General features: G+C 38.8%; 1 long non-coding RNA gene across 5 annotated transcripts in view; it reads right to left on the reverse strand.

The window, feature by feature from the left end:
• Positions 1–2,363: 2,363 nt before the first annotated feature.
• The window catches only part of LOC138920816 (uncharacterized), an 84,433-nt gene continuing 66,956 nt past the window's right edge, over positions 2,364–19,840 (reverse strand). For 2 of the 5 annotated variants that reach the window (XR_011432681.1, XR_011432676.1), the window contains one exon: positions 2,369–2,937. This is a non-coding gene — a long non-coding RNA (uncharacterized lncRNA). Of the gene's footprint in view, positions 2,938–19,840 lie in introns of all 5 variants that reach the window. The other 3 variants (XR_011432680.1, XR_011432682.1, XR_011432678.1) reach the window with 3 other exon arrangements.

A 19,840-nucleotide genomic window follows, 5' to 3' on the forward strand; every position in this document is an offset into this window, starting at 1 on the left:
GCTTTGAAAAGAAGACCTTTGTTTCAAGGAATTGTGAGTGAACCTGAGCTATCTCATCTAGAGAAGTCACATGTGGCATTTTGGATATGTTGAAGACTTTTTTGGAAAGCAGCAGAGAAGCTATGAATTGAGAGGCATGTGTTGGCTATACACACTGTTTCTCCTTTTAAATTCACCATTTAAATAATCCATTTTTCCTTCTGTTGGGAGAATGAGTCAGCGGCTGAGAGAGAGGTCATGAAGTGGTGCTAGTGGAAGGCCTTCCATGGACAGATCCAAGAACAAGAAAATGGAGACTCTGCTAACAACTCTGTCTTGCGAAGCCGTTCTAACAATGAGTTGATCACCTTCACTCACCATTTGCTCTATTGGTTTGAGGTGGAAGGAAATGGGAACCAGGACCAAACCCTAAGAACTTCAGGCATTATGGCCTCAGGTGCAACAAGAAGTTAAAATAAAAGCGTGGACACAAGAAAATTTAATTTTGTCACCTTTCCAGTCCTAGGTTCATGCTGTTCTTTGTTCTTCATTCTTCTAGAAATTAATTATGTGAAGTGCCTGCTACAGAATGCTCATCACAGACACAGAAGCATCTAATCCACATTCTACAGGATGCTAGGAGATTGATATTGAGACCTAGGCATCACCCTTGACTCCCAACTTCCACAACAAAACAGTCCCTAGGTTTATCCTACTTTCAAACTATTTGGATTTGTTCAGTTATCTCCATCTTTAATACCTGTGTTCTTGTCCACACCATCATTATCACTCACCTGGATCACTGCAAATGCCTCTTAAGTGGTCTTTTTACCTCTACTGCCAATTCCCACCCCCAATCCCATTTCTATAATCTCTGATCTTTCTGCAGCCAGAATCTTCCAAAATACAAATCTGATCACATCCTTCCTCTGCTTTGCTAACCATCATTGGATGGTTCTCCATTGCCTTCACACGTAGACTTCAAGTACCTTATAATGGGCCTATAAAACCTAGCCCCTGCTCAATTCTCTAATTGAGAATTTTTTAACTCTGTAGCTTATCCTTCCCTTTGCAATCTGTACTCCAGCAATGTTCAATTTCTCTCATTTCCTTGAATACACAAGGCCTTGTTTCCTGTCTACGTTTTTGCACATTCTGTTTCCTCCTCTTGGAACACACTCCTTCATTTTCCTCTTACCTTGCCTTGCTTCTATTTATCTCCACCATTTCCTTCCAAAAATCTCCCCTGCCCCCAGGTCTGGATTAATTGTCCCTATAATGTTTTCACATTTTTGCTCTGTCACTTCTTCTCTATTTGTTTTGTCTCTATCTTTTCTACATGCTCATATCTTTCAGTTAATTCCAAAGTAACAGACTGTATTTGACTTATTCATCATCATGTGTCAGAATTTAGTACAGTGTCTAGCACAAAGTAAGAAATTAACGCTTATACATGGATTTAATACATTTCAACCGGTCATTTCACAAATTCTCTAATGTCTTGAAGATAAGCAAGGATTGTATGTCTAGATTAATAACTAGTTGAGTTGCTATCCCTTAAGAAAAGAACTTTCCAGAAAAAAAAAGGGCCAGCCCAGTGGCATAGTGGTTAAGTTCATATGCTCTGGTTCAGAAGCCCCAGGACTCCCAGGTTCAGATCCTAGGTGTAAACCCACACACTGTTCATCAAGCCATGCTGTGGAGACATTCCACATACAAAATAGAAGAAGATGGGCACAAATGCTAGCTCAGTGGCAATATTCCTCAAGCAAAAAGAGGAAGGTTGGCAACAGTTTTAGCGCAGAGCCAATCTTCCTCACCAAAAAAAAAAAAAAAAAGTATATATGTGTATATATCTACATATATAGATAGATAGATAGATAGATAGATAGATATACATATAGATATATATATATATATATGAAAACTCCCAAAAGCCAAAGATCATTGTAAATGATGGTGGCTTTAAACATATCTTGAATGTGGGATATCATTATCTTATAGAGTAGATGAGCTGTGGTTTATGGCAGTCAAAATATCATGTTATCTGTGGGGGAGGGATAGAGTAATCATTTAGCAATATAGAAACAAGTTTCCGTTGGTGCATTTATCTCATTACCACTACATAAACCCAAATAAATAGAAAAAAGGGGGTCTGAGTGATTTTGGAGTCACTCAGACCCAGACTGAAATCCTATGTTTGATACATATATCCTGGCAAAACCTCAGCTAAGTCTTTTTAAACTTGCTCAGTTTCAGTTTCCTTATATGTTAATGGGAGTGAAAGCACTTCCTCAAAGATCTAGGGGAAATATGTATCTCCTACAACAGTACTTGGCACATAGAATTTTTAAATTAAATAAATATTCTAAATGAAAGTGGATGGAAGTGATGGAACAGAGCTTAATTTTTATTCAACACATTTTTACCAGGTTTGTATTTTGTGATAGGGACTTGACTAGTCTGGAATACAAAAATAACTGTGTAGTTCCACCCATACAAACACAAGCTAAAAGGAATGACAGAGTGGTGACCTGATAACATGAAGTGCTGTATGATGTATGTGCCATAATGTGGAAAGGGCACTGAGAAAAAGTCAAAGCTCGATAATGGCAAATGTTGCCAGGGATATGGGGATATGAAGCAGCCATGCACTGCTGGTTGTGGAATAGATGTGTACAGGCATTCTGGAGAACAGACCAGCTATACCTAGTCAAATTAAGTATTGGAATAGTCTTGTCCGACAAGTCTGTTCTCTGGGTATATGTTCGAAAGGAATTTTCATATATGTATATAAAGGGATGAGTAAGAGAGTGTTTATTGCAGGGTTGGGTACAAGGAGTGTAAGAGACCCTCTTGGGAGCTCTAGGTAGGTAAAATGTGGCAGCTGCACATCGTGGGGCACCAGAAGGTCATGCAACACAGCATACTAGGTGTGCAAAAGCAACACGGGTGGATCTGGAAAACAGAAGAAACATAACAAAATTTTACTTATATGCATTAAAAATATATTAACCACAAAGTGACAACATACATACAAGAACTCATGTAAACAAAATGGTGCTGGTTAAACACATTAGACTAATTGCCTATGATGTGAGGAAGAAAATGGGGATAAGAGAAAATAAAATAAATAAAACAAGAGCGGTCCTTGTGTGGACAAATCATAATAATTTGTCTTGAATTGAGGAGTATGAGTGAGCCAACCCTATCCACTGAGGGGGAGAAAAGTGATAAGAAGCACATAAGGATTCTTAGAGTAAAGAGAAAAATACCATAGAACAGCGTTCATTCTTTTAACAAATTTTTATTTTTGTGCCAAGCATTATTTGCTAAGAAAAAGCAGAGAACCAAACAATCCAAATCCCTGAACCTAATGGAGCTTAGGGTTTTTTAGTGAGGAGGCAGAGTGTAAAGAAGTACACACAGGAATACACACTGGGATTTCACATGGCAGAAACTCTATGAAGAAAGATAAGTCAAGGTAAGGCGTTAGTGAATGTACGGAAGAGCAGGGGATACTCAGAATAAGGAGGCCAAGGAAGGTCTGCCTGAGAAGGTGACATTTCAGCAGAGATATACATAAAATCAGAGAGACCCATCTGAAAATCCAGGTGGGGGAATAAAGGGGTTCTGGTATCAATTCCAATGTGGATTGGAGGCTTCCCCCACACCAATAAGCGATGCTCAGACACCAGTTGGTTGTCCTACAATTCAACTTAATTCTGACCCTATCCACCCAGAGACAGCATCAGATTCCACAGGTTAAGGAGTCAGTCCTATAAGACTGCCCCCTCCCCCTTCAAATTCAGTTGCGAGCCCAGGTTGTCACCTATGGTTCTGACAAACCCGGGTGTAGATCGAACTGGCTATAGATGGCAGGTTCCCATACCCACACCGCCCCTGGGTTTCAGATGCCAGTCACAAGTCCAAGTTGTCATTTGTGCTTCTGACCAACTGGCTATAAATCAGAGGTTCCCCCCCTTGGGTTCAATAAATTTGCTAGAGTGGCTCACAGAATTCAAAGAAACATGTTACTTACTAGATTACTGGTGTATTCTAAAAGGATAAACACAGGAACAGCCAGATGGAAGAGATACATAGAGCAAGGTCTGGAAGGGTGCGGAGCTTCCTTGCCCTCTCCAGGCATGCCACTCTCCCCAAATTGCCACGAATTCACCAATGTGGAAGCTCTCCAAACTTGGTCTTTTTGCATTTTTATTTTTGGAAACTGTAGTGTTTTATTATTAAGGAATCCACTTCTATGACTGACACGAAGCCCAGGCTGGGTTAACAGTGATGAGTTATGGAGACGCAACACACCACTCTGGACTTTCTGGTTATCACTGTCCTCTCTCAAATGAACGCTCAGACTTATGAGGCCTCCATCCTTGCCCTCCTATTTCCTGGAAGACGCCAAAGCCAACTATCTAGGAGGATTTTTCAGACGAGAAGACGGCTTGGTCTTCCCAGAAGATAAACCCTCTATTTTGCCTTATGAGGCAGATAGCGACCTCAAACCACCCACAGAGTGGGAGTTGTGGAGGCCTCACCCGTTTGAGCTTTTATGGAGGCTTCATTGATTAAATCACTGACATGATTGATTAAATCATTGGCCATTGGTGACTGAGCCCCTCTTTTCTTCCAGGAGATTGAGGGGTGGGACTGACATTTTAACCTTCTAATCACAGGGTTGATTCTGCTGGCAACCAGCCCCGAGCTTAGGTGCTTCCCAAAAGTCCAAGTCACCTCATTAACACAACAAAAGGCACCTTTTTTTTTTTTAAGGTTTTTTTTATTTTTTCTTGAGGAAGATTAGCCCTGAGCTAACTACTGCCAGTCCTCCTCTTTTTGCTGAGGAAGCCTGGCCCTGAGCTAACATCGTGCCCATCTTCCTCTACTTTATATGTTGGACACCTACCACAGCGTGGCATGCCAAGCAGTGCCATGTCCACACCGGGTATCCGAACCGGCGAACCCTGGGCCACCAAGAAGCGGAACGTGTGAACTTAACCACTGCGCCACCAGGCCAGCTCCCGAAAGACACCTTTATCACTCTCTTCATTTAAGAAATTCCAAGGGTTTTAGGAGTTCTGTGCCAGAAACAGTATGAAGACCAAGTATATGTTTCTTTTTGTAAATCACAATATCACAGGGATTGATTGCCAAGGCAATGATAGTTGAACAAGAAGTGAGCTCATGATCTTGATGCAGAAAGAAGGCCAGCATGGCTGAGGTGAAGGAAGAAGTGGTGTGTGGAAGGGAAGGTCAAATGCATGGCAGGAGCCAGACCATGTAAGATCTCAGAGAGCAAGGTGAGGGGTTTTGATAATATTCTGAGTATGATGAAAAGCCAGTCACAGGGTTTGAGCCGGGCCATGACGTGATTTGACTTCCTTTTAAACAAGTTCCCTTGGTCCGCTGTCGGGGACTCTTTGGGGAGGGCAGGATCAAGAACAGAATCAGAAACATCAGGCAAGGGACTATTTCAATCATCCAAGCAAGAGATGATGGTACCTTGGTTTGGGTGTGATCAAGGCTTCAATGGAATATTTACTTTTTTTCAGCAGACAGGGTCAGGAAAGGACATTTTAAGATGAGGAACATAATTAGAACTGGCTCAGAGATGTGGACTTTCCAGGCGATTCAGGGCATGTGGTAAATGAGGAAGAGAGGAAAATACAGATGCAGGAAAGACTGAGGCCAGATTAGGAAGTGCTGGATTAATTAACTAAGGGGTTTGGTCTCTTTCCTCCAGAATATGGGACCACCAGGGGAATGGGCTCATGCAACCTCAGCTTTTGTAAGCTAACTACAGGAGCCTTGTAAATGATGGTTTAGAAGAGGCAAAAGGCAAGAAGTGAGCAAAACTTAGACTAAAATCATGGTGTTTGCAAGGATAAGAAAAGACATGTTCATGTAATTAAGTATGTAAGGTCCTTAAATGTTCTGCGCAATGGATATGGTAATTATTCCTACCACATTGGTTTCTTGTAACGCTATGTGAATTCGTGCAAGAAAGGTGCTTGGAATAGGATCTGACACATAGTAATCCCTCAAGAACTATTAACGATTATTTATATATGATAAGTAGTAGCAGTATAATTTCTATGTTCTACTCTATGTTTAGTACTAGTTCTGTGTACTAGTACTAATTCTATGTGCTTGGCCTGCAGGAGATACACAGAATATATAATTGTCTGTCATTTGGTTGGAGCAGAAATTATTGAAGAAACTAGCGTCCCAACTAACTATAACTCACGGCAGACCTAAATGCCAGACTGGTGGCACATATACATACACAGGGCTTGGGGAGGCTCTGGAGAGGAGAGAGTAATTTAGAATAGGTTATGTAGAATGTTTTTGATGGGGAAGAGAAGGATTTGAGAGGGAACTGGATGAACATGAGTAGGTAGGTGCTTTGAGAGGGCAAGATGTGATGTGATTTAAAGTGAAAACATGGACTTTGAAATCTGCCGGTTGTGACTGAATCATGACTGTGCCATGTTAGAGCTTGGTGATTTTTGTCTATGTTCTCCCTCTAACCCTCAGTATCCTTGTCTTGAAAATTATATTGAAAATCGTATGCATCTCAATGAGAAATCTTATGATCCATGATGAAAGAACAAGACGATGCAGGTAAAATGGTTAGCCTGGTGCCTAGTAAACTTTAAGAGAACAATCAATGTTGCTATTATATTTTGCTTATTATTGTGATTCAACCGACTCATATGCAGAGCACTGCCAGCTTCCACCCACTGATTTCTGTTTTCCTTGAATGCTAAGTCCTTCCCTCTGTGTGAAGGGCAAATTCTGGCCTGACATTGCATTTTATTCTCTTGGTTTCCTCCGTGCCTTTGCCTGGATATCACGGAAATCTCCCTTTCAAATTAAGGAGAAATTTAATGTTTTTAAGCATAGCTGCCCTCTCTTGCTTTGAGTGTGGCCTTTTGATGTGATTTGCAGGCTTTCAGAATGGAAGACGCTCTATAGCATTAGTGCAATATCCAGCACTCATGTGGCAATGATTCGGTGTCAATGTCCCAAACCACTAATGAGTCAGAACATCTGCATCATACGTCGAGATGTTCAGAAATTCTACTGTGCAGGTGTGTATGAGGAACACATGGTGAAATGGAGATTTGTTTTTGAGGTAACAAAATCAACTTCCTTTCCCCACCCCTCTGTCGTCTCACATTAAGGTGGAGTCAGAGCACATCTCTGCCCAAAGGAACATTCCTATGTGGCTATTTAATGGGATGTTAAGAACTATAACCACAGAAGTTTGGAGGGAGCTTGAAAATATTTAATTCAACTCCTACACATTATTGTGCAGTGTAACTTTAAAAGACCCCTAGAGTGAAAAGCTTACCACCTTCTGAGGCCTCCCATCCCATTTTTGGACAGCTCTGATTGCTCAAATTTTCTTTCGTTTTTATATTGTTCTTAAAATGTGTCTCCCTATAGCCTATACCTATTTGATGGGACCCCAAGTTCTAAGCCCCTCAAATATTTTTAATAATTGAGCACATTGTCCTGAGTCTGCCCTGTCTTAGGTTTCCTGCTTGGCTTCTCTTAGTCAACCATTTTGTTATTCTCCTCCAAAATTCTCACTGACTGTGTATTTGGGCACTTATTGTGGACACTGAACTGAGTGACTCTCAGGTGACACTCATTTACTTCTTTCAGTTACTCAGAGTAGATAAGGAAGTAGAGACAGAGACAGGTTAAGTAGCCTGTGTAAGCTAATACAACTAGTAAGAGTGTATATGGGATTCGAGTTCAGGTCTACCTGACCTCAGAGTGCACACTGCTGACAGATATACCAGACTTCCTTCTCATGCTCCCTTTGATTGAAACTAATTATGCAAAATTCAAAACAGAAATACTGGAACAGTAATAATACTAGTCTTACTATTATGACTAATAATAATCGCTAAGATTTATTGAGAACTAACTGTTTTAGCACCTTGACTCTACTAACTCTTTCAATCTTCACAGCAATCTTGAGCTAAGTTCTCATTTTACAGATGAGGAAACCAAGGCACAGAAAGATTGAGTAACTTCCCCAAAGTTATGCAGCTGCTAAGTGGCAGAACTAAAATTCCAAGCTTGAAAGTCACCTCAAGAGCCTAAACTCCAAAGTATTATACTGTATCTCTGTGTTCCTAAATCTTGAGTTATACCTCTTAATGGAGTCCAAGTCAAGAAACATTTGTGTCAGCAATATCAATATCTCATTCATGATTCCTTTTGAAGCATCAATGAAATTTGTGTGTGTGCTTTGTTTTACAGGAAAAAGTCTCATGCTGTTAAGCCCTATCTTTCCCGTACTGTAATTGTTCAGGGGAAATTTTTGCAGGCCTACCATTTATCCCTATTAAAGGCCAGATTTAGGGATTCAGTCCATTGACTCAGCCTGATGAGACTTGTTTTATTCCCTCATTGATCATTCTGTACCCACTTTTCAAACTTTTGTGCCAATTACTAAAATGATAAACACGTCGTCAAGCCTTCATCTAAGTCATTAACAAAATCTTTTGCACAAGATTGAACTTATATATTCAGAGAGGAGGGCTGCTTAAACTTCTAGGAGGATCGTCATTCTTTAAACATATGACAGGTATTTACTAAGCAACCATAATGCAGCAGACATCATACGAGCCAAGGCAAATGCAAGTTTCGGAAAAAATAAACTATTTCTTCATGGCATTTTCAGCTTCAAGTGGAAGAAACATATTAATCAGATAATGCCATGAATTAATGCTAAGTATCTTGAAAGAGCTATACAGGGTCAATGGGTTGAAAATTGAAAATGGTTGTTCCTCTGAAGAAGTGGTGGTTGCACGGAGATCTAAACAATGAGTTGGACTAAGTAAGTAAACAGGAGGGAGAGACACTGACCAGCCTTTGTAACAGATACTCTTTGGCTATAGGTGACTGTAAATTGTTTGAGCCATTGTCTTAATATACGTGAAATTAACAAAGACAAAATGTTAGTGTTAGAATAAACATTAGCCAATATTCTAGTCCACAGCTACCCAAATTTGGTGTTTGTGTGATGCAGAGATATGTCATAAATAAATAGTGCCCTGTTTTTAAAAATTTCTTGTAAGTAAACAACTTGGAAAATCCTGATTGAACCAAAGTTAAACTAGTTTGTTAACTATAGAATTTTCCAGATTCTTTATAACGTTTAAATATATTGTGAATCTTTAAGAGGGAGTTATGGAATATGGTGTTTCCTAAATTTATTTGAATAGTATTTTTTTTTTCTGTACCACAGCTCTTAATTTTCTTCCAGTTTCCAGAATATATTTTGAGAAACAATGATCTAGTTTAACCCACCCCTTAAACCCCAATGCGTGAAGTTTCTCTAAAACATTCCTATAAAATTACTATTTAGTCCTTTTTTGGAATAGCCTCAATGAATGAGAAATATACTCAATGATATTTTCAAATAAATGAAATTGTTAGGACTCTGCACAATTATCTTTGCTTTTTGAACTTATATCAATTGCCTTTGCTTAGTTGCTTGGTACCCAGAAGCATACAACTTGTAATTGTATTTTATGATCCAGAAGAAGAACTGTATATTCCAGAGGTGAACACTAGGTTGAAGCAGAACCATTGGTGCCTGGATTAGTCATATTTTATTTTATAAGAAAGCCACTTGATGATCTACAAGAACCATTTTCTAAACTTCATTAATAAATAAAAAATAAAGAGCCTGTATATGAATAAATGATGAAAGTACCTCCCTTGGTAATTTTTTTAAGTTTCTGAAAATAGTTCCCATCTTCATCTACAAAGTTAATGCAGTTAGAAGAGCCACTGAGAATGTCATTATGTTGCACGTTTCTTGGTAGAAGTGGAGAGACAGGGAACGCCATCCTTAAGATATAAGACATCTTTGAATATGTAGATCACTTATGCAATGCAAATTATTTACAGTATTTTTCTTGATTGTTCTGGATTGTGTAATGTCAAAAAGGGGCAAAATTTATAGGCAAATTGTACTGAAGAATCAGATGGCCTTCTGGAGTGGAGCTGATCACTTTAATACGCTAATATATCATCACCGTTCTTAGGATATGCCTCTGTTATTACTCATATATCACATTAAATTGTTTACATGCCATTCTCACTACTAGCATGAGAATCTTTTTTTTCTAGGTCAGGACCATGTCTGACTTCACTTTGTGTTTCTAATATTTAGCATACCTGCTGATATGAAGTACATATGTTCAAGAATTGTTTGTTAATTTTTCATTGTAATGAATATCATATTCCAAGAATTGGACCTCTAAAACCCAGTAGAATTTCAATCATGAAAATTTAATAAAATCATCCTTCATGATGTTACACACTCAGTCAGTAGGTTGTAATCAGCCTTCGTGTGGGAGTATTTTCACCAGGGAGATTGGTAAACACCACAAATGACAACCCCCCCATTCCCACACATACCCAGTGGGAAGCTGGTTGTTAAACATTTACCACCACAACACTTCCTGTGCCCATACATTTGCTCCCCTTTCCTTTTCTCTTGCTCTCTGATGCAAACAGTTGGAGGATCTTGTGAGTTTAGAGCTTGCCTGTTTAACGTTGGCTGACTCTGTGCCTGATCTTAAAAGCAAATTCTCCTTGACTCTTTTTCTTTTGCGAAAGATCAGCCCTGAGCTAACTACTGCCAATCCTCTTCTTTTTGCTGAGGAAGACTGGCCCTGAGCTAACATCCATGCCCATCTTCTTCTACTTTATACGTGGGATGCCTACCACAGCATGGCTTTGGCCAAACGGTGCCATGTCCGCACCCAGGATCCAAACCTGTGAACCCCGGGCAGCTGAAGCAGAACGTGTGCATTTAACTACTGGGCCACCGGGCCGGCCCCATCACTGACTCTTTACACACTCACACATCTCTCTCTCTTCTCTGTCTCAAACTTAGTGAAAGCAGGGGTCATTGAGACATTGGCTTTAACTGAAGAAAATCAATTTTGGTAGGAATCTTGTAATTAAGGACAACAGCATGGGGCATAGGGAAAAGCATAGATTTCATAATTAGAGTTGGAATCCTCACTCCACCTCTTTGCTCTGTGTCTTTGAGGGGGTCACTTAACCTCACTAATCCTCTGTCCTGTAATCTGTAAAGGAGACAATAAAACCAATTGCACAAGTTTGCTATGAGGATTATATGAGCTCATGTATCTAAAATAATCTAACAGAGTGCCTGGTCCAGGATAGGTAGACAGCAAACACAGCTATCTTATTATAACATGTTTTTCTTTTAGGATTAGAACTGAATCTTTACTCTGTCAGCAGCACATCTGTGTTTAAATATGAATTGGAGACAAAGGACCTGTAATAGATGCCAGGCTTTGCCACTTAAGGGTCGTATGATCTGGGCAAAACTCTCTGAATCTCAGTCTTCACACTTGTGAAAGAGGATAATGATGTCTCACTTGGCTCCCTCACAGCACAATTGAGAGAATCAAATGATATAATAAATCTGAAGGAACTTTGCAAACAAATATGAAAACGTGTACCAAGAGGTGACTTAAAAATGCATGTATCATTAACAAACAATTCCACTTTTTAGGAATTCAAATGGAAAAACTTCTTCGAAAAAGAATATACATGGAATATGCATATAGCTGATAATTTCAGAGGTGTTATTGATAAGAAAACTGAAAATAAGCTAAATACTCAATTAAAGGGAATTATTAAGTAGATTAAAATACATTCATGCAGTAGAATGATCTGCAAACATTAAAGCCATTTTATAATAAACCTGAAAGAATGTATAGCACATTGTTTTTAAAGAAGCCATCACTGTGTGGTAGGATTCTTGGTGACTTTTCTTTTTGCTTCTTTGTATATTCTAATTACTTTATGATTAATATACAATATATGCATAATAATAGCGAATGTTTTAGAAGAACATAATTTTATGGGGTCCACAACATATCGTTAGGTGAAAATAATAATAAAAATAACAATGAAGGTTACATGACAGTACACAAAGTATGAAGAACTTAGTGGCAATGCCCATGTGGGAACAGAGTGGGTCATGAGTAAATGTTTTTATATTTTGTACATTTTAGTCTCTTAACTTTTCTCCATTGACTATATATTACTTTTATAATTGGTGGAAAAGCATTAAAATACATCAATGAAGTAAAGGATCGATATTTGATATTGTCATTGTTACCATTTAAGCAGTAATATTCACCGCCCAAGCAAATTTTTCTGATCGCCTCCAATACAGCTGATACTCTAAAAGGAGGCTCTGAAAGGATCATCCCTTGATCTTTAGAGTCTTATATTTGAAAGACCTTGCTCAACATCTTGAAAGTTATCTGATACATGTTAATATTTCTCTTTCTTTTTATATTAATTACGGAGAGTGGGATAACAGTAAGAAATTGGACTTTTCACGTCAAATCAATTCATGTCAATCCCAGAAGAAACCAAACTTCCTTCCTTTGGACACTGCTATTCTTATACATTAAATGCAGTGGTGAAGAAAATGTGGCCATGAGGGTGGGGAGAAGTGGGGGGTGTAGCTGACGTGTGGATTTTGTATGGCTACTGAAAGGAAGCATTCCATACATGCTTCCAGAATGGGAGTGCATGTAGTAGACTGTCCTATTCATATTTTTCTCTGGCAAGGTCCTCAATACAGAGGGACTAGCCCCCAGAATCTTGTTTCTACTGCGTGATCCTACCTCCTTGGCCACAACTTATTAATCAAGGTGGAGATATACGTCCTGGAGTGACTTGTATGCAAGTCAGATTCTCAAGACCACAGTTCTATGCATCTCAGAAATGTAGTCATAATATTGGCAGTGTCCTAAGAAAAGATCCAGGAGCTACAATTGCTGAGGTCTTGGGATCTGCCCTGACTCCTAACTCCTAATGATACCAAGCCTCTTAATCTCATGTTCGCATGCTTGATGCACAGCAAGCCAAACACTGAGACATCAGTGCTTAGAAATGGAGAAAGATTTATTCAAATTGGCCAAAATGAGTAAGTGGGAGCTTGGGTTAGCTCAAATACACCTCCCTGTGGGGGATCAAAATGGCCACCCCAAAATGTGTCTCTTTGCCTTGACAGAACAAAAGACTCTGAAAGAAACTTTGACCTCCCCACTAACTGCCTAAAAGAAATTAAAGATAAAAGGCCTGTCCCCAGGACAGGCCATCACCATAGATAACTCTGGGTATCGGTACACTGTGAGAGTTCTTGCTAAGGCCACTCTTATGAAATTTCTGTCTACCAAACATTTACTTTTTCATTTCCATGTGAATTGTCTTTCTCCCCTTTGAAGTCCCAAACCACTAACCCCAACATCCTCCTTTGTCTTTACCTGAAGATGATATTTAACCTGGCAACTCGGCCATTTTGCTGAATTGCTCAGTTTTCCTGAGTGTCTCCCATGCATACATGTTATAATGCTTTGTTTGATTTTCTCCTGTGATTCTGGCTCATGTCAATTTAATTTGTATCCCAGCCAGAAAGACCCAGAGGGTAGAGGATTTGTCTTCCTTCCCTAGATCACCAGGAACAGAAAGCAGGGGGTTTTATGGGGCTAAGGCACTTGGCAGGAGGAGCTTCAGGGAAATAAAGGGGTCACTCCCAATAAGCCCCTGGGCAATCTGACTTCTGGGCCTCAAGGGCTGCTGAGGGCCAGCCCTCTTGTGATGGCAACCTCCCCAAAGACATTCTCTTTCTTCTGCAAAACAAGCTCACAAATCCTCTGGGAAACAAGCTCAGAAATCCTCGAGACCCCTGAGTCACCCCTCAAGTTAAACAGGAAAACAGCAAATTGGGTCAATATCTATAATAATCTTCAGGTACCCGGCTTCACCAAGGCTTCACTATCCAGTCTCTTCCTCCATTTTGTGAACGACCTCATTTCCCTTCTAATCTATTAGCCCCCTTTTATTCTAATGAACTAGGCAGAGTCAGTTTCTGCTGCTTACAACCAAACAATGTTAACTAATGAAGTATGTGTCTATTAAAAGAAAAGAAAGCCATCAGTTGGATGAAGAGTATGACATTCCTCAACCTACCATTAACTATGTCCTTGATAATGGACGTGAACATACTTGTCCCAATCTGCTTTTAGGAACCGCTATAGCTAAATAGAATGGACTGAATCTGAAAGCGAACTACCCAAAGTTGACTGCGAGGGAATTGCTGGAATGGGGGACTATGTCATAAAAGAGGAGCCAACACGCATTAAGTGTGAATCATGAATAGAAATGGTCTTGGAAGACAATGAACAGATTTGGTGGCTAGTGAGAGGCATAGATTAGATCCTGAAGTTTTGTAACTCTAGCTGAGCAGATAGAGAAAATTTTTATGTTCTGTGGGGTGGGATATGTATATATGTATGAACATATCTTCTTAAAGAAACCATACAGAGTTAAGCAATTGCATTTTAAAGTACAAAGAAATATTAGTTAACATTGTTATAATGTTTCCATGTCCTGCACAGATATTATTTCTATGGCTAATCTAACATCCATACTAGTGATCTCCACCCCTGGTTTTTAAATAGGCCATGCCATCTTCAGTTATCTCAAGTTACACTGAAAATTTATCAAAGGTTCTTGAAACAGAATTAAATGTCATACCTGCTAATTATAAAAATAAATGCAAGTAAGAGATAGTTTATGTCATGGAATTACACTGATGGCTTTTAAATGCTGCTTTTTCATGGAGGTTTGGAACTGCTGATTTGGGAACCGCAGAATAAGGCAAATATATCAAAGAATGCAGGCAGAGAAAGCTGTGCTTGTGATGGGGAGAGATTGAGAGCTGGTGACAAAAGCTGTTGAGTTGAGAACACCTTGCCACTTATTATAGTTAAGATAGCTTGCTTTACCTTGGGCTCTTTATTTTAATGTAGATGTCTGAGAGTGAGTGGGTGATTGAGGGAAATGGAGAGAGGTTATGCGTCTTCACAGGGCAAGATGGCAATTGAATGACTACCAAACCCATCCCCTGTGATGTTAATATATGCACTCATTGTTCCACCCTCTTTTCTAGTAACAGTAAACAACATTTGTCACTTGCAATAGACTGCTTTTCACTTCCAAACTGATGGTGAACTGACATTTGTATTTTAAGTACTAAAGCTCAGGCTGCAGAAGCAGGAGGTCCAGAAAAGATGTATGCAATGGGTGGAAAGAGAGAACAGGACAAGGTTTGCATGTGCAATTCAGCAGATCATTCATAAGTCTGGCCTCCATGACAGGAGATGGCCTAATGCCTCATTAATTCCCACAGAGATGACGATGATGTATCACCCCCTTTCAATCTGAAACTAAGTAATGCATTCAAAAAAAACCTAATTTGCACATGTTTAATGCGTTCATTAAGCTATTAGTCTTTCAACAAGAGATTTAACAGCAAATTAACATTTCTTTTAAATAAAAAAATATCATCCCCCAAAAGTCACCGGTTAATACAATTATTTTGTGTTTTGAGCACAATGGGCTACAGGAAAAAAAATGCTTGGCAATAGATTGAGGGTGGAAAGACCATGTTGGGTTCTTCTCATTTATTACACAATTAGTCACCCTGAGGCATTATTTTCTCTGAATAACAAATATTTCTGGGGAACAAAAGGCCTCTTGGAAGGAGATGTGAGAAGGTCAAAGACAGAAAAGACTTCAAAAGGGCTAATTTTGTGAACTGAATCATGATAAATTGAAAAATGTCTTATCCTAACCATAAGGTTTGTGCAACAATGGAAATCTACTTTGTTTGGTCAATATTTACCTAATATTCATTTAGCTCCTGCTATGTGTTAGGTACTGGGCTAGATGATGTAAGAGGCTTAATACAAAGAAAAAAAACATGTATTCTTTCTCTCATTGAGGTTCTCTTGAACATCTACTATGTGATGTGTGCCATGTTGAGCAAGATGAATAAATCACAGCCTTTTCTCTTGAGGAAGTTACAGATGGATTTGCAAGATAAGCATGGAAACAAAAAATTCATATTCACTTTACTAAATCTCAAAAGTATAGGAATAGACAAAGTGCTTTGAGAGCGAAGATGAAGGAAGTTCTAACTCAAATGGGAAATTTGGAGAAAGCTCTACAGGTAGAGTGCAATTTAAGTATGAAGTTTAAGATTGGCACACATTAGACATGCAGAAATGGGTGGAAAATGCACTCCACATTGAGTGACAGCTCGAGAAAATGTACAAAGGAAAACATGTAATGCACAATGGAAAACAATTCCTTTGGTTTGGCTTCTGCCTTAGTTTGGGCTGCTATTGCATAGCATATACCATATGATACACTACCATAGAGTTGGTGGCTTAAGCAATAAAGATTTAGTTTTTGCAGTTCTAGAGTCTGAGAAGTCCAAGATCAAGGGCTGGCAGATTCAGTGCCTGGTGAAAGCCCTCTTCCTGGTTTCCAGACGGTTGTCTCCCAGCTGTACCTTCATGTGGCAGAAAGAGAGCAAGAGAGTTCTCTTTTAAGGGCACTATTCCCAATCACTAGGTCCCTCTTGTTGTGCTTTCCATGTTGCAGGCTGAAAATGGCTTTTAGAAATCTTTTGAACATCCCAGTGACTCAGTTTTCTACCTTCTACCAACACCAAATTGGATATATTTTTTTCCAGGTTATAATAAATGAAGGAAGAACATGAGTCTGCAATCACAAAATATCCAATAAATACTAATCTTTCGACAAAACCATTCACACTTTAGGTGAAACACGGAGAAGGTGGTGAGCAGAGCATTTGGCCTCTGAAGGCCAAGTCTGAGTTTCTGCTCCACCCTTTCCTAAATAAGTAAATTTGGTTCTATTTATGTCCCCAAAGCCCTACCTCCTAATCTTATCACATTGGGAGTTAGGATTGCAACACATGGATTTTGGGGAGACATAAACATTCAGGACATAACAACTACTCTACTGGCCATTACCCATATTCTTTCCTCTCTGTCTTCCAAAGCATTTTACTATATGCCTTAAGATTCATTTCTTCTCTGTAGAAGTGAAGAAGACATGAAGAACACGTTCACTGATTAGTGTCCACAAAGAAATGAATACGGTATTCTAAAAACGAGCTCTAGCAAACAACGTAACTATTATGTTCCTGTTGACAAGAAAAACTTTTTCACTTTCAGTGGTTAACTATCTCAGGGTAAAACAAATTCCAATGTATTCCATTAATTAAATGTGAGATTTTATAGTAGTCTAAACAGATAAAGCTCAGGGACATTGCTTCATACTCTTCTATGCCCACCCTCATCGAATTTCCTATTTGTATCATCCATGGCACATTATGTGCTTTCTTTAATCATAGATTATTATATTGTACATATTCTCTCCCTTAAGTATATGTCTTTAAAAGGAACCCAATTAAATTTTCATTTTACTTTAATAAATTATATTTAAAATAAAGTAAAATTTGCTGTATTAGTCAATCTATTAATAGCAGTGTGTGTTATTCTTTTGTTGTTGTATCCATACTGCTTTGGTTTGAAGAAGATCCTTAAATTATTTCTGAGAAAAGACTCTATGCTGATTGACAGTTGCACAATACTAGTTTTTAATATTATTCCACATCTGATGGATTTCTCCCACTATGATATACTTTGCAAGTTCCTGGGGTGAACTTTGATTTGTCACCTTGGGAACCAAAGAAAGAAGAAATAAATCTTGTAAAAGCTCAAAATCCATCTTTTTGGAAAAGAGTAAAGAATCAAATGAGTAAATAACATCAACATCAATATTCGATGTCTACATGAACACCCGAACTTTGAAGAACATCTGTCTTCCTGCCACTAATGATTTTGTTCCAGATGTAATCCAAATATGTTTGCAAATGGGGAGCAGAGGGTTAGCACAATTTACTTTGCAAGCAGTTGGTGGTTATTATAGCTATTTTTTTGTTTCTTTTTAAAAATATATACATTTCAAAAGTGATATGGCACCCTGCATTGATGTGTTTGAAATGCCAGTAAAATAAATCTAAAATTGCCTTTGGCTTTGCTCTGCTGTTCATCTTCTTAAAAAGAGAGACAATATGGTGTAATGGCAACAATGTGGATTTTGGAGTCAGACATGAATTTGAAGCCTAGTTGATCAACAGCTTTTTATGTAGTAATATGAATAACTCCCCATTTACACTTCTGATTTCCGATATGATCTTGAAAAAAGCCGTTGTTGGTAATAATCATAATAATAGTAAAAATAATAGAGTGTTATGTACTGTATACTGGGGGTTCTACTAAGTGATTTACGTGGAATAACTTTTTTATAGTCTTCATATCTGCCCTATTACACTGTGAGTTATTAGTATCCCAATTTTAGAAGTGAGAAAACTAAGGCATAGTGAGGTGAAGTGATTTGCCCAAAGACCCAGAGCTGGAGAGTGGAAAAATCAGTTCATTTAACACAATTTCACAACCTCAACTCAAAGCAGCCACATTCGATTGTCTTTTCTTAAGCACTATGTCTGAGACATCGCAAAGGGTAGCAGCTACTAAGCAGCAACAATTATCAATAACAGTAATAACACTGACATTTGTTAGGTGCTTACCATGTGACAGCCGGCCACAGTCCTGAAAACTTAATGGTTTTAATCTCATAAATTTTCACTAGAATAACCCTATGACGTAGATCTTCTTATAGAAAAGAAAGCAGAAGTCCAAGAAATTAAACTCTGGGTTACATAGTTATTAATGAGTAGGACAAGAATTTGAATCCAGGCAGTTTGACTCTAGATGTCACATTTTTTTAAACTACTAAGGTTCATCTTAAATACTTGTCAAATGAATAAATAAATTTTCCCTTTCTTAGTCCTAATTCTTCATTGCAAAATGGTTGTGATTAATAATAGCTCCCAATTTAATGAAATATATATATCACAATTTTGGGGAGGGAAGTATGGTTATCATTCCCATTTTATGAGGACACTTAGGCTGGAAAAAGGTTTGGAAGCTTCACCAAATTTACTTACTTAGGAAAGGGTGGAGCAGAAACTCAGACTTGGCCTTCAGAGGCCAAATGCTCTGCTCCTCACCTTTTCCATGCGGCCTCATCTAAAGTGTGAGTGGTTTTGTTGAAAGGTTCTTATTTATTGGATATTTTGTGATTGCAGACTCATGTTCTTCCTTCATTTATTACAACCTGGGAAAAAATATATCCAATTTGGCGTTGGTAGAAGGTAGAAAGCTGAGTCACTGGGATGTTCAAAAGATTTCTAAAAGCCATTTTCAGCCTGCAACATGGAAAACACAGCAAGAGAGACTTGACACATTGAAATTCAAATGTATCTTTCTGGCAGCAAACTATCACTGGGTCCTGGGAAGCCCGAGTCTGGGTGAGCTGAGGAGTAATGAAGCCCTGCGTTTCATGTCATTGACTCTGGCATTTCAAGCACCACATTCATAACAGAAGACGCAAACGGCTGGGTCCCTCTCTACTTCAGTAAATTGAAATGGTTCCGCAGGGGAATATGGCAAGAGGGATAAAAGAAAAATAACATTCCGTTTCTGCTGTACAAAGAGAAGATGCTGACAATGTTTATTCAGAAGAGTAACATCTGGAAATGGTGCTGGGACATGGTGACATTATGCCTAGCCATGCTTCAGTAAAGACATCCACCAACATCTTAGAGTTGGAGAAACAGTGCTATTATTATGACCTTTTTTTTCCCCCCTGAATGTAAGCAATGAGGAAATTCAGGACTAAGGAGTTTCTCCCATTCCCCTCAATTCCCTCTGTGCAGCAGCTTGAACTTTCTGCTGTTAACAGAAACCAGATGCAAATTAGCTTAGGTTAAAAAGATTTAATGGATCCCATGATAGAAAATCCAGGGCTGCTA

The sequence above is a fragment of the Equus caballus genome, chromosome 25 (assembly GCF_041296265.1).
Source record: "Equus caballus isolate H_3958 breed thoroughbred chromosome 25, TB-T2T, whole genome shotgun sequence".
Lineage (NCBI taxonomy): Eukaryota > Metazoa > Chordata > Mammalia > Perissodactyla > Equidae > Equus > Equus caballus.